Source organism: Sarcophilus harrisii, chromosome 2, assembly GCF_902635505.1.
Source record: "Sarcophilus harrisii chromosome 2, mSarHar1.11, whole genome shotgun sequence".
Taxonomy (NCBI): Eukaryota; Metazoa; Chordata; class Mammalia; order Dasyuromorphia; family Dasyuridae; genus Sarcophilus; species Sarcophilus harrisii.
This window is the reverse complement of record NC_045427.1, coordinates 367,477,103-367,492,048: the sequence shown is the minus strand read 5'-3', so window position 1 is coordinate 367,492,048 and position 14,946 is coordinate 367,477,103.

Sequence of the window (14,946 nt, the reverse complement as noted above, 5' to 3'; positions counted from 1 at the left end):
GAAGAAGTTTAGGAATTTTTTTTTTTTTAATTTCATGGCCTTTACTGTTTTTATAAGCGCCCCATTATTTCTACTTATCCAAAAACCAAGATAATAGTTGTTTTAATGTAGCATCACAAAAGTACTTGTCATCACACCTTTCATATGCAGGTCCAGATATATCCCCCACTACCTCTGTCTTAATAGTGTCTTATGTATTTTGTGATGGAGGGGTAAGAAGTTGAATGGACCATCTAAACTGATGGAGCTAAACATGGTATGTATGTAGACAAAAAAACCAAGACTTCCACTCTAAAAGTTGTAGGAAGAAGGTCATCTAAACACCAAAGTTCATATAGGGAAAAACTGTAGGGATGCTGAGGGGATGGGATGGGAAACCATACAAGGATATGTACATGGTAGCTTGAAAACAAGAATAATTGTAGGAAAAGAATGGATGCAAATATAGCATAGAAATTGCCTGTGGTACCTAAATATCTTAGGAAAAATGAGATTCATTTTGTTTTCTGCTTGACTGTAGACACAACTTAGAAGCAATGAAAGAAAGTTTCACAAAAGCCCCACTAAAGGAAAAATTCCCTAAAATATTGCCCCAAAAGTAGGATAAAATGTCTTCTATTCTAGATATCTAGAAAACTACAAGGAATTGTATTTTATTTTTTCTTGGGGGGAAGGGAGGGGAGCAGAACATCCAAGAAAGCATGGAAAAGGAGGAAAAAGCTGCATGTTTGAAAGAAAGGAACAATGAAGCTAAATCTTCACATTGAGGAAAGTGGAAAGACTCAGAGGGACTTCAGAGGCCTTATGATTTAACCTCTGTTTATTGAAGAAAAGATAAGACATAAGGCCATAATTTGGCAAAACTTAGAATTTTTTTTTTTTTTTTGAGTACTATTATTGATACAGACCATGAGTAAAAGGGAAGAGAAAAGAGGAAATTTCCAGTCGAAACAAAAGAATTCCTACCACCCGGCAAAGAGTTACCTGTAAGAGAATAATGGACTCAGACATTGCTGTGCTGACTAATTGCATATGATGTGAACTGAGTAAGCAATCAAGGTGTCAGATGCCATCTTGGAGCTATGGAGAATTGCAAGATTAAGTAATGAATAAACTCTAATTAGGAGACTAAAAACCTCCACAGGATTGTATAGGAGATATTCGTGCTTGCTTCAAGACATAACTCCTAGTTAGGCTGCTCATTGTGCTCTGAAATGAATATTTGCTTTTTGTGCCATAATAAATCTTTATTCATTAAACCTTGTGCACTTGTTTTTGTAAGGGGAGGTGGTAAATACTAAAGTTTCCAGGTACCCTAATGGGATTGATGAAAACCAGGTAGGCAAAAGATGACCTGGTCCCTTTGTATCAGTAACATGGGCATAATGAAGTGAAAGCATGATGGAATGGGAGGAGTATCGATCTTAAAATCTTGAAGATGTAGGTTTTAATGTCATCTCTGACATTCACAAGCCATGTGACCTTTCTTGGACAAGTCAAGTCTCAGATCTGAATCTATAAAACTTTTGGAGTTTCTTATTAATTAATCCCCTCTCTATTTTTTGAATTCTCTGTGGACTGTTTCTTTCCCTGAAGTCTACCCATATCTTAAAAAAAAAAAAAAACTTACCCTTACTGCCACCCCAAGATTTTCTTTATCTCTTTTTTTCCCCTGCTGCCATACTCCAGGCAAAAAGAACCTCTACTTTCCTCCAATCCCTCTCACTTTACATCCCTTTTCAATCTGGCTTCCAATTTCACTAAACCACTCAAAACTTCCTCCTTCTTGCCCATCATATAGACCTATCCATCTCTCAAGACTTAGATTTGCAAATAAGTAAAATATTTTGTCCTGCCAATTATATATATATATATATATATACACACATATATATGTACATGCACATATATATAAAGGTATGATGATGTCCTTGTTGACATATGACTTTAGTATTCCCTAAATATCCTAGTTCCTGCTCTAGTCCTCCAAGATTGAAGCACACTTCAATCAGGCACAAACTGCCTGTTAAAAATACCAGTCAAAAGATTGATTTGGCATTAAAGGATTTAAGTTTGGTCTTTATATCATATTACTCAAATATAGCAAGTTCATGTTTATCACATAATTAGTGCTATTCAAGTACACAGGATTTCTTTCTAAAATAGGATGGAAAGGTGATTATTCTCTCGTCTATATTCATTCCTACATGTAGCAGCAAAGACCTCTCCAAATAAGTAATTTTTGTGATAAATTAGTATTCAAACCTTCCATCTTTCATTCTGAGAATCATAAAATATTGCTGTATCATCTGTAAAGGGTGTGTCCACCAATTTTCCCTATGGTTATACAATAGGGGACTTTTCAGAACAAAACATATTTCCAATACCAGGAGGGAGGGCAAGGGCAAAAATGGAAACGTGTTATAAGCTTGTTTTTATGTTTTTTGGTTTTTTTTTTTTGGCAATCAATAAAGGAATGGTAGGGAAAGGATAAGAATGGAATTTTTTCTTTTCCTTTTATAAGAAGACAAAAGGCCAGAAGCAATCACAAATAAGTATTAAAGCTTTGAAAATTTTTATGTTAGATTTATTATATACTTGAAAAGAAAATCCTCTACAATAGGGATTCACAGTTTCATACATAATCCTCTTTTCCACTTTGCATATGAAAATGCTAAATGGGGGAAAATTTTTTTAAAGGATGTCTCATTCTTTGTTTATCATATTTCTCTTTCTATCATTTCTATCATTTAACATAGGAATGAGATATCTATAATTTTCTTTGGGGGGGGGGAGGTTTCCACCCTTGTTTAGGTATCAACATCATATTTGTCTCATTAAAAAAAAAGTTTGATAGTACTCCTCTATTATCCCAAATTATTTAATATTAGTATTGGTTGGTTTTTAAACGTTTAGTAGAATTTACATCTGGTCTTGATGCTTTTTTCTTTAGAAGCTCACTTATGGCCTGTTTGCTTTCTTTTTTCTAAAATAGGCTTATTTTAATATTCTATTAACCTTTCTATTAATCTAGGCAAGTTATATTTTCCTAACTATTCTCCCATTTAACTTAAATTGTTAAACTTATTGGCCTCTAATTGAACAAAATAACTCCTAATAATTGTTGTGATTTAATTTTTATTAATGACATATCTACCCTTTTCATTTTTGGTACTAGCAATTTGGTTTCATAAATACACGAAGCAAGTTTACCCATTTCTTAATAAGAGATGATGGACTCAATGGAAAATGAAATTGGTTTATCTATTTTATGGACTTTTTCAAAAAAGAAAACAACTACTTTTTAAAAATTAATGCAATCGTTTTCTTATATTCAATTTTATTAATCTCACCTTTAGTTTTGGGGAATTCCAATTTGAATTTTAACTGGAAATTTAAAATTTGTTCTTTTTCTAGTTTTTTTAAATTGTGTACTCAACTAATTCATCTGCCTTTCATTTTACTGTTGTAAGAATTGAGATAAATTTTCCTCTCATTAATGTTCTTGCTACATCCCATAGGCTTTGATGTGTTCCTTCATTATTATCATTCTTAATAAAATTATTTCTATGATTTGTTCTTTAACTCACTCATTTTAAAAATCAGGTTATTTAGTTTCCAATTAATTTTAAAATGGGTTACTATGGCCCCTTATTAAATATAATTTCTGTTGCATTATGATCTGAAAGGAGTATATTTAATTTCTGCTTTTCTTTATTTAAATATGCCCTAATATGTGGTCAGTTTTTATGAAGATGCCATCTACTGATGATAAAAAGTTGTATTTCTTCCACTTCTTTCCAGATATTTAAAATACCTACTTTATATGAGTCATCTCCTTGGCTTCTTTTTAATTTATTCTTGGTTAAATTTGTGTAGTTCTGAGAGGGGAAGGTTGAAACCTCCCAGTATTATAGTTTAGTTATCTATTTCCATTTCTAATTCATTTATCTTTTCTTTTTAAAAATTTGGATGCTACAGCATTTGATGTATATAGCTTTAATATTAATATTACTTCATTATATTTGGTGCCTTTTCTCCTGATAATGTTTCCTCTATCTCTTTTTAGTGAAGTCTGTTTTAGCTTTAACTTTGTCTGAGATCATGGTACCTCTGCTTTTTTTTTTTTTTTTTTTTGGCATAACCTGAAGCATAATAAATTCTACTCCAGCTCTTTATTTTTACTTTGTATGTATCTCTCATTTAAAAAACATTATTCATTTTAAACAAATACAAAATGGGGGAGGGGGAAAAGAGCATTTCCACATATATAGCAGAACATAAAGAGATGATTTAATATGACAATAAATTTCCATTTCAAATTGTTTACTTTTTTTAAAAAGTATGTAATATATATAATATATATACTAATATATATATTAGTGTACATTACATAGTATACATTATAATATGTAATTTATACTAAATGTTGTTTTCAAAGCTACCTGACTTTTTTATGCTTGTAAGTTTTCTTTTGTTCTCTGCTCTGCATTTTTTTCCTCCATTCCTTCCCACCTTGACCTTCAGAAGGCTAAAATTAAATGCAAATATTTATACTTAAACATACACACACACACATATATGTCTGAAATCCATAAAACTTGAAAGGAGCCATCCCAGTCCGGGGCTAATATTTCTTCTTTCCATACTTTTAAATATACCCAGTCTCCAACTTGGAATTTATGTATGGGAAAACCCAAAGGGGAAGTTTGGGCAATCAACCCTTTCTGTTGTAGTTCTTGTAGATGAATTTTTAAGGTCTTAAAATACTTTCTTAGGAATAAATCTTTGTTATCAAATATAGGGATCCCAGGTTTATTGTGGAAAGAGAGAAGGAGTGAGGAAGGGATGATTGTATAATGCTCATAGGGTGATAATCCAATATCCCGTCAGGGCTTGGTTTTGATTTTTATTAAAGCCAGAGGCAGACATTTAGTCCATGATAAGTGGGTTTCCATTGCCAATTTAGTTAATTGTCTTTTGATTTCCTGATTCATGCACTCAACCTTGCCAGAGTTCAGAGGGTGCCGGGGCTATGAAAATCCCAAGTGATTTTAGTGCTTTAGTTATATCTCTCAGAATCTTGGCTGCGAAATGAGTTCCCTGGTCCAAGGCTATCCTCTCCACTATTTCATATCTAGGGATGATTTGCTCTAATATAAAGTCTTGATTACAGTTGAGGTGGTTGCTTTGGACAAGGGGAAAGCCTCTACCAGAAGTCAGATGGTCCACTATAACCAGCAGATATTTGAGATATCCTACAGGGAGAAGTTCTGAAGGTCCACCTGTATACTCTGAAAAGGTCTTATACCAGGCGGCTGGCCACCTTGAGGTTCATGGCACTGAGTAGCCTTGTTTGTCTTGTCCTTTGACAAAACAGACAGCTATCCACCATTTGACGAGCCAACATATATAACCCATGAGTTACATACTTAGTATGGCATTACACAGCTTTGGAACATCCCAGTGATTCTCCTGGTGTAAGTATTGTAGGACCTTTCTCATACCTGCTTTGGTCAGTACCCCTCTGCCATCTGTAGGAACCAGCATCCATCTGTCCATTCATCCGCTCCAAGGGACAGAACTTTTTCAGTTTCTTCCTCTGTGAAAGTAGGAGAGAGCAGACTAGGGGAAATACTGGAATCAGTGCAAACATAGCTGGATTTTCATTCCTTCCCATAGCCTCTTGTGCCTCTTAATTTGCTAATTAGTTGCCTTGGGTTTCAAAAGAGTTACCATCCTGGTGCCCTCTCACATGTAATAAGGCTGCATTCCTGGGTTTTAACATGCTTTCCAATACCTCTTGGATTAATGTATGATGTGCTAGTTCTCTCCGTTTACTATTCACTAATCCTCTCCTCCCAAATTTTTCCAAATACATGCACATTTGGAATCCATAAAATATTTCCATCCTTTTCGTTTAATAGTCCCAAGGCCTGATTGAGTACATATAGCTCACAGGTCTATGCTGTCTAGGTAGCTGGTAACCTTCCAGATCTCACAACAGAGCTCATATCCCCATCAATAATTGCAAATCCATCCTTTCTCTTCCCATTTACTATTTTAGATCATCCATCAATGAACCAATTAAGCCCTCTCAGCAATGGGGACTCTTGGAGATTTGTCCTTACCCTACTTTGGTAGTCTATTAATTCCATACAGCAATGTCCTCTATCTGGGATATAATTTAGTTTTGAAGTCAGGAATAGTGCTGGATTTAAATTATGATCTTGGGATATCACCAAATCATCCCTTTCTAATAATATAGTCTCATATTTCAGAATTCTGGAATCAGTCAGCCACCTACCTGCCTTCTGATTTAGAATAACCTGATGGGGAGTACTAACAATGATACTTTCTCTGAAAGTGAGTTTTCTACTTAATTCCACTAGAACAGCTGTGTCTGCAAATGCCTGTACACATGTGGGCCAAGTCTTTGCTACAGAATCTAATACTTTAGATAGAAAAGCCACAGGTCTCCTTTGGCCTCCTCTTATTTGGACCAGAATCCCTAATGCAATCCCACCATAAGCCACATTCACAAAAAGATTTAAGAGTTTTTCTAATATTGGGAGAACTAGTACTGGGGGTGACATAAGCATTTGTTTCAATTTTTCAAAACTGTGCACCCCCTCAGAGTCCCAATTGATACATTCGGGACTCTGTTCCAACAAATACTGATATAGAGGCTTAGTGATGGAAGCATAGGAGTCAATCCAGGCTCTACAAAATCTTATTAAGCCCAGGAACTTCCTTAACTCCTTCTCAGTCTTTGGTAATGGAGTATATATGATACCCTCGATTCTAGCTGGATCCAATTTCTTAACTCCCTTCACTGGTCAGGTTCTCTAAGTATTTAACCTCCCTCTCCACAAATTGAAGTTTTTCCTTTGAAACTCTGAATCCTATTTCCTCTAGGAAGTTCAGTAAGTTAATAGTACTTTTACTGATGTTTTCCCTCTTATCCCCAGTAATCAACAGATCATCTACATATTGTAATACTTTAATTCCCATAATTGGAATGAAGCTTTCTAGGAAATTTTCCAATACCTGGCCAAACAAATTTGGGGATTCTGTGTAGACCTGTGTAGGATGCACCATTAATGAAAATGTGTCTTCCTATAAGTATGGAGCTTCTCCAAACAATCTTTCTGTTGTCCTCCTTTAAAGAGAAGCTCCAGAATGCATCTTTAAGATCCAGAAACTAAACTATTTACTGGAACTGGGGATCTTTTCCAGGATAGTATATGGGTCTGGTACAACAGGATGGGAAGGCAGAACTATTTTATTAATTTCTCTTAGATCTTGTAATAGTCTTTTGGACCAGTAGGATGAGGTTATTGAAAGGTGAAATACAGGACTCAATCAGTTTATTCTTCAGGATCCCCTATATGAGAGATTTCAACTTCACCCTACCTTCATTAGAAATAGGATATTGCCTACATCTTACCATCTCCTTCGGGTCTACAAGGATAATTTTTATAGAGGTAATGTCAACTCTACCTGGGTTATCAAATCTTGTCGAGACGTCTGGGAAGATTTCTATTAATTCTACCTCTTGGAGCTTTCCCATTTTGCTGGGACATATATTTACCCCCTTCATTATCAAGGCTATTCCTAGATGAGTAATTAAATCCCTTCCCAGTAAATTTGTTCCAGCTCTGGGAACCAGAAGTAGTTCACAGAATATTTACTGAACCCCCATTCTGATTTTACATCTTTTGGTTATGGGGATTAGAAAACTTTCTCCTTTTACTCCCAAGATAAATCATTGTTTTTTTAGATAATTCAACCCCAGGAGGGAGCTGTATGATTGAGGTTCGAGCAGCTCCCGGGTCTATGAGGAAACATTATTCCTCCTTTTTTGGCCCTACCCTTAAATTTACTAAGGGTTCCAGATGGGTGCTGAAGAACCCTTGACTTCTATGAGGGAGTATACTTGTTGTTCCTTCTTTCTTTGTGGACACTCTCGCAGGATATGCTCTTCTGCCTGGCATTGCCAACATTTGATTGGGGGTCTGCCTTCTTCCCTTCCATCCCTGAAAGTTCTTCCCCTTGAAAGGCCCTTATCAGTGGAGGCTTAGCCGCAGCTCACTGGTCGGGACCTCTCCCTTTGTCCACACTTCTCTTTGTCTCCTGTACCATTTATATCTCTTACAGCTAGTGTTAGAATCCTAGCCTTCTGTTTCTGTTTCTCCTCATCCCTTCAGATATAAACTTTAGTTGCTTCCTCTAGAAGAGTAGCAAGTGATTTATGATTCTACCCCTCTAATTTCTGCAATTTTCTACTAATATCTGGCCAAGCATTTGTTACAAGATGTAATTTCAAAGTTTCTGGATTATCTGGAGCCAGACCAAAATATTTCCTCATACTTTCTTTTAGTTTATTTAAATATTCTGCAGGAGATTCATCCATTCCTATTGTCACTGAAAAGATTCTGTTAAGATTCTGTGTTCTGGGTACTGCATTTCTGACCCCTGTAACAATTAATTCTCTCAAATCCTGTAGGTTTTGCTGTGAGCTAAATTATGATGGTTCCACTGGGGATCAAAAGAGGAATTTTTGGTCAGCGGGAATTACTCCCTCTCCTAGGGGATGTCTATGATCCCATTCTTTCAGAGCACCCTGCCTCAGCAGGGTGGAGATAGTGGAGAGGATATTAAATTTTTTAAAATTTTAAATTGACTCATCCCAGGTATATAAACTTGTACCCAAAAATAAAGACTCTCAGAATCAGGTACACTTAGATTCAAGTCTCAACTGGGGGTTTGCTTCTAGCTTCCCCCTCTTCAGTCACCCAAATGAACTGTTCTGACCCTTTCATGAATCTAGTACACTCAGATTCAGGGATACAGCTTATTTCACTGATCGGATTTTCAACTGCAGATTTTCCAACTTATACCGAATTCCTCAGTTTCCAGGTTGCTTTTGTTCAAATTGGGGTAAGGACTCTCAAAACGTGACAAACTGCTGAAAATTAGAATTAGGCAAGGTCCCTTTTGCCAAGTTTTGAGAACCTGGCGACCCCAATGACCATGTGATCCTGGACTGAGCCCCCAAACTGTGTGGTATGCAACTCATCCAATAAACCTCAGATGTCTCTCAAGGTGAAAGGAGGTTTATTTGATTCTCATGAGCAGACAGTGAAAGTGAGGGTTGCAAGCACAGATAGAAGGGATACTATATAATTTTCCTGACGCAATACTGACCTTCCCCACTGCCTCATCCTCATTGACTGAGAATGTGACTTTACATTCTAAGCCCGAAAACTACAGTGAATGGGGAAGCAATCCATAGATTCAAATTTAAACAAAGACATTTCTTTTACTGACCCTGAGACATATGCTTTCCACGTATGAGAGATAAGGGTTGATTCAATCCTCTCCATATCCTCCCAGATGTGCTCCCCCTCCCCATATACTGGGAACTATTTTCCAATGAAGAAAGACAAGGGAAAACAGTAATCTGATCCCATAGTTTAGTTAATTTATAATTTGTCCTTTAAAAAAATATCATATTTTCCATTCAGAGGGACACAATAGACAACAGGAATGGTAAATATGAAATAGAATGGGAGAGCATATGAAAGGCAAGTTCTTCAGTGGTATTCACTATTATCCAGCAAAAGGGAGCTCACAATGAGGCTGGGGCATGTCCTTAGCTGACATTCTGAAACAGACTTAGCACCCTAAAAGAATTAGTTATAAGGAGCAGAAGTGGGGTTGGGAGGTGCAGCGAACTTAGGGGAGATACCACATGGCATGGGGAAAGAGAGGTAGGGAGAAAGACACCATGAGGCAGAGTGCCTTGATGGATTGACCCAAAGGAGGGTAGCAGCCATGAGATGGCTCATAAGTAAATTTTAAAGGGAAAATTTAACCTCAGGGACATGACTAGGATTTCTGCTAGTGTATGACAAGGTGAGATAGCCAAAGACTTCTATAAAGGGTGGATCTCAGGAGTTTGACATAGCTTAAATTTCAGACTGGACTACCTCCTCAAAGAGTGAGACCATGGTGCTAAACTGATCTCTATTAAAGCATTTGTCTGCTTGCCCCAGGAATCAATTCCTCTGTTAACCACACTTAACATTGAAGATCTCATCAGTTATCATATAAATATTTCTTCCAGTTTTGCTCACTTTTACTTACTCTGAATCAATTCATATATGTCTTTCCAGGTTTCTCTGTATCCAACCATTATGTTATTTCTTATGGCATTATAATATATATATATATATATTTATATATATATATATATATATATATAGAGAGAGAGAGAGAGAGAGAGAGAGAGATACACACAATTTTGTTGATAATATATAATTACATATATGATATATATGTAACATATAAAATTTTGAACAAATATAATTTGTTCAGCCATTCCCCAAATGATGGGCATCCATTTTTCTTTCATATATAAAGTAGAACATAAAAAAGATTGTACATGAAACCATGAATCTATTCTATAGAACTTGCATTTTAAAAGTATAAAAGCATTCCAATACATATATTAAACTTATACTAAAAATCCACCATTCTGCTTAATGCTTTTTGCTTTCCACATAGGGCATCATACCATTATCTAAGGGTACTCTGCTAAAAGAATGTAATTTTTTTTTTGGGGGGGGGAAGCTGAAACTAGGAGTTTACTATCTAGATTTCTTCCTTAAATCCAAATCACTCAGCTCTCATTAATTGGTTAACAATAGATTCCAGACCTACCCCATTTGGTCATGTTTGAGCTCTGAATGACTCAAAGTGAATGTAAATAGCAATTGTGAATGTCTGATTAGAAGACCAGAAGATCTTTCCTTCCTCGATTGGATTTTTTTTAGGCTAAGTAGAAGAGACTATTCTTTGCCTTAATTCTTATCTAGTCTTAATCACCGATTGGGCATTGCCTCAATCAATCTGAGAATTGTTAAAGACCTTAGTTTAAAAAGGCCAAAATCCAACCTGGGCCATCTCCAATCATCCTAATCTGTATCTTGCACTAGATCCAGATGGTTCCCAAGCAGAAAAATGAAGCTGGTGACTTTGCACAACTCACCCTCACTTAAATTCAACTCATTTGGCATGGCATCACCTTCTTAATATCATGGTTTTCTTCGATAAGAAAGAGTAAATAGCAACAGTAGCTTGGTTGTGCTTTTTAAACTTCCTTCTTTTTTCTTCTGTGCCTTTAAAAACATATTTAATGACCCTTTTCAAATTTATTTATATAATAGTATTATTTTTCCTCAGTTAAATGTCAAGAAATTTTTAGTATTCCTTTTTATAAAATTTTGAGTTCCAAATTTTTCTTCCTCTCTCCCCTCTTTCAAAGATGGTAGACAATTTGATATAGGTTATATATACATGGGCTATCATGTAAAACATGTTTCTATATTAGGCACAGTTGTGAAAAAAGAAAAAAGAAACAGATAAAAGGGAAAAAATACACATAAAAATAAAGGTGAAAAAGTATGCTTTGATCTGCCTTCACAGCCCATCAGTTTTTTATCTCCATGTGGATAACATTTTCTTTGGTGAATCCTTTGTACTTGTCTTGAACTTTGTGCTGTTGAGAAGGGCTGTCATTCATAAAATCATACAATATGTAAAATGTTTTCCTAGTTCTGTTCATTTCACTTTGCATCAGTTAATACAAGTCCTTCCAGATTTTTCTGAACTGTTTATCATTTATTATTGCACAATAGTATTATATTCATATACATCACCTTCAGCCATTTCCAATTGATGGGCATCTCCACAATTCCCAATTCTTTGCCCTCAGGTAAGTTTATTAAAAATAATATTTAAATTATTTTCTTTTAAATATTTTTGCACATCTGGGTTCTTCTCCCTTTTTTATGATCTCTTTAGGATATCAAAGAATATGCAGTTTAGTTGTTCTTTGGTCATAATTCCAAATTGTTCTCCCAAATCTCAATTGGATCAATTTAACACTCCAACACTACTGCATTAGTGTCCCAAATTTCTCACTTTTCTTTTTTGTCATATTGGCCAATCTAAAAGGTATGAGATGGTATTTCAGAGTTGTTTTAGTTTTCATTTCTCTAAGCAAAAGTAATTTAGAGCATGTCTTCTTATGCCTATAGATGGCTTTGATTTTTTTTTTCATCTGAAAACTACCTGTTCATCTTTTGACCATTCATCAATAGGGGAATCATATTTACATTACAATTGTTAGCCTGCCTTTCTCCTCAAAATCTATCCTCAAATTAAAATCAAGCGGAAAAAATTCATAACAAAATACCACAATCAAAGAAAACCAAGTAAAACTATAGTCGCATCAAAAAAATATGTGTCTCTGTGCCTTGGCTGTCAGGAAGTAGGCAACATGATTTATGTCCTCCTTTGCAGATGTAACTGATTATTGATTTAATCAATGCTCATAAGTCACTTACAGTTGTTTTTCTTTACAATGTTGTTGTTAATGTACAGATTATTCTGCTGGGATTTTTTGCCCGGTTTGTGTAAATTAATACAAATCTACCAAGGATCCTCTAAAATCATATTTTTCTTATTTTCTTATGACATTATATTATATTATTATTACATTATATTTCTAGTCCATAATTTGTTCACACATTCCCTGATGTCCTTTATTTCCATTAAAGATTCATTTTTCGAAGTAACCTTGGTTGTTGGTTTTTTGGAATATTTGCATTCTTAAATATCTTCTGGAAACTGAATTTTAGCTAATCTTGGATGTGTTTAATCTGGGGTTTCTTTCAGGAGGCATACTGTATATTCTTTCTGTTTTTACTTTGTGTGTATGTGGGTGTATATATATATATATATATATATATATATATATATATATATTCTCAGATACCTTACATTATCTTTTTCAATATTTTGATTTTGTGCTATTACTTGGGTGAGGTTTAAAAATTTCTGTTCTAAACTATTTTCCTTCCAATCCTTTCTTCCAGAACTTTTGCTTCATTTTTTATTTCTTCCTTAATTTCTTCCAGGTAGTACATGCTTGCAGTTGTCATGGAGTTACTCTCTTCTTCTAGGTTATATTTATGAGTGTTTTTTTTACATCTTTTACATTGACTATTGCCTCCTCTTTTTTCAAATTTTCAGTCTAGGTTCCTGAATTGGGCCTTTGTAATGTAATGCCGAAGAAACTGAGCAAAACAGAGATTAGAGACCAATTCAATAATTTATTAAATGGAGAGAAATACTGGGACCAATGCATCCATGTTGATCCCAGGGCTAGACAAGACTATCATCTCAAAGAGTCTAGCCCTGAGTATCAGGACAGCAAGCTTTTTATGGAATAACAAGAACAATGGCATTACTGATATTCTAATGACATTTGAAATGGATAAACCTTTATCTTGTCAAACATTAAGGAACGTCTATAAAACCTTTATCTCAAACATTAAGAGGGGACGGTTATAACCTAAAGCAGAATTATGAAATAGGACAATTGGAGGAACTGGTCACCCCATTAAAAGGGAACTTTGGCATAACAGTGCTAGGGACAGTCTCTTTCCCCTAATTTAATTTTAAGCGTGATGGTCAGCCCTGTTTTGTCTTGATCTGTGTCTCCTGAGTTATTCTGCTGATCGCTACTTCCTGCTTAGTAATTTAGGTGTTAGCCCCCATAGATTTTGGAGGTATAGGGTTTTGCATTCCCAAGGACTATGGTATATTAGGACAGAGTTCTAGAATTCTTGGAGCTCCTAAACCTGAAGTGTCTCACTCTGAGTGAAATGTGTGAGATTCTTAATTCATACTTTGAAAGAATTCAAAAAGTTTCTCTTAAAGTCACAAGAGTTTATTTACATCATAGTTGATGGGCTAGCCTCTAAATGGAATCTAGCAAATTGGAAATATGTAATGGGCCAGAACTCTGGAGAAGAGTACTTGAAACAAGGATTCTTACAACAAGATGTTAATTCAGTGGAATTGATAATACAATAGTTATCTAGCTTAGCATGATGAATACAAACCATTTCTAGTTTAGTCAGGTCCCAGGCAAGGAGACAAACCTTGTAGGAGACAATAAAGAATTTGGACTTTATCTCTGGCTATTCTCGTGGTGATTACTCAGCTGAAGTGCCTCCAGAAAGCTAAACAAAACATTACAGAAATAGTTCAGAAGGGCTATACATACTGAAAAATTGAGAATTAAGCTAGCAGACTAACAGCTTTCAAAGTTGTAAGAGAACTAGGTAAGGAGAAAGGATAGATTTTAGCAAGGTATTGTCAATCAGACAGGGTGGGTTTTTTAACAGAGAACGAAAAAAGAACAACAGAGAATGGTTTTATTGTTCCACATTTCTTACCTAGGTATGCATTTCTGAGTACTCTCAGTTCTGACCCCTCATAAATGTTGCTGTTACCATTTGCTTTCAAGTATTAATGCTATGGGTTACAATTATTCTCTTTTTCCTGATGACCTTTCACTCTGAATGTCTCTGAAGCCTAGAAGACTACAAGTGCCACTGGTTCACCTCTAGTCTGTTCTTACTAGGAAGCTTCCTTCTTGTTTTCCTTTGCTAGCACCAGCTTTTCTGGCAGTCTAGAGTTTTATGGGAGTAGGATGTGGGAGCTGGTATTCCTGCCTCAGTTCAAGTAGCCATCTTGTTCAGAAGTCTTTTATTCGATTTTTAAAGCCCCTTACAACCTGCTAACAAATTTCTTTTGATATCTTCATTTTATATTACCCCACTTTCCAAACTGCATAACTAAGAGAAACAGAATCTCTTTTTTGAAGATGAGTTTTTATACATGTATTTTTGATGAAGTCCTGAGTAACTAAATGGGATTAGCAAAGAAAGACTGAAGTACTGATAAGATTATTTACTGAGACAAGCAGGGAAGGGCACTGATGGGATCAGTTCAACCTTAGAGTCTCTCTCTCTCTTGCTGTGTCCAATGAGAAGTACCAAGTATGTCAAATTCCTGAGGTTGAAT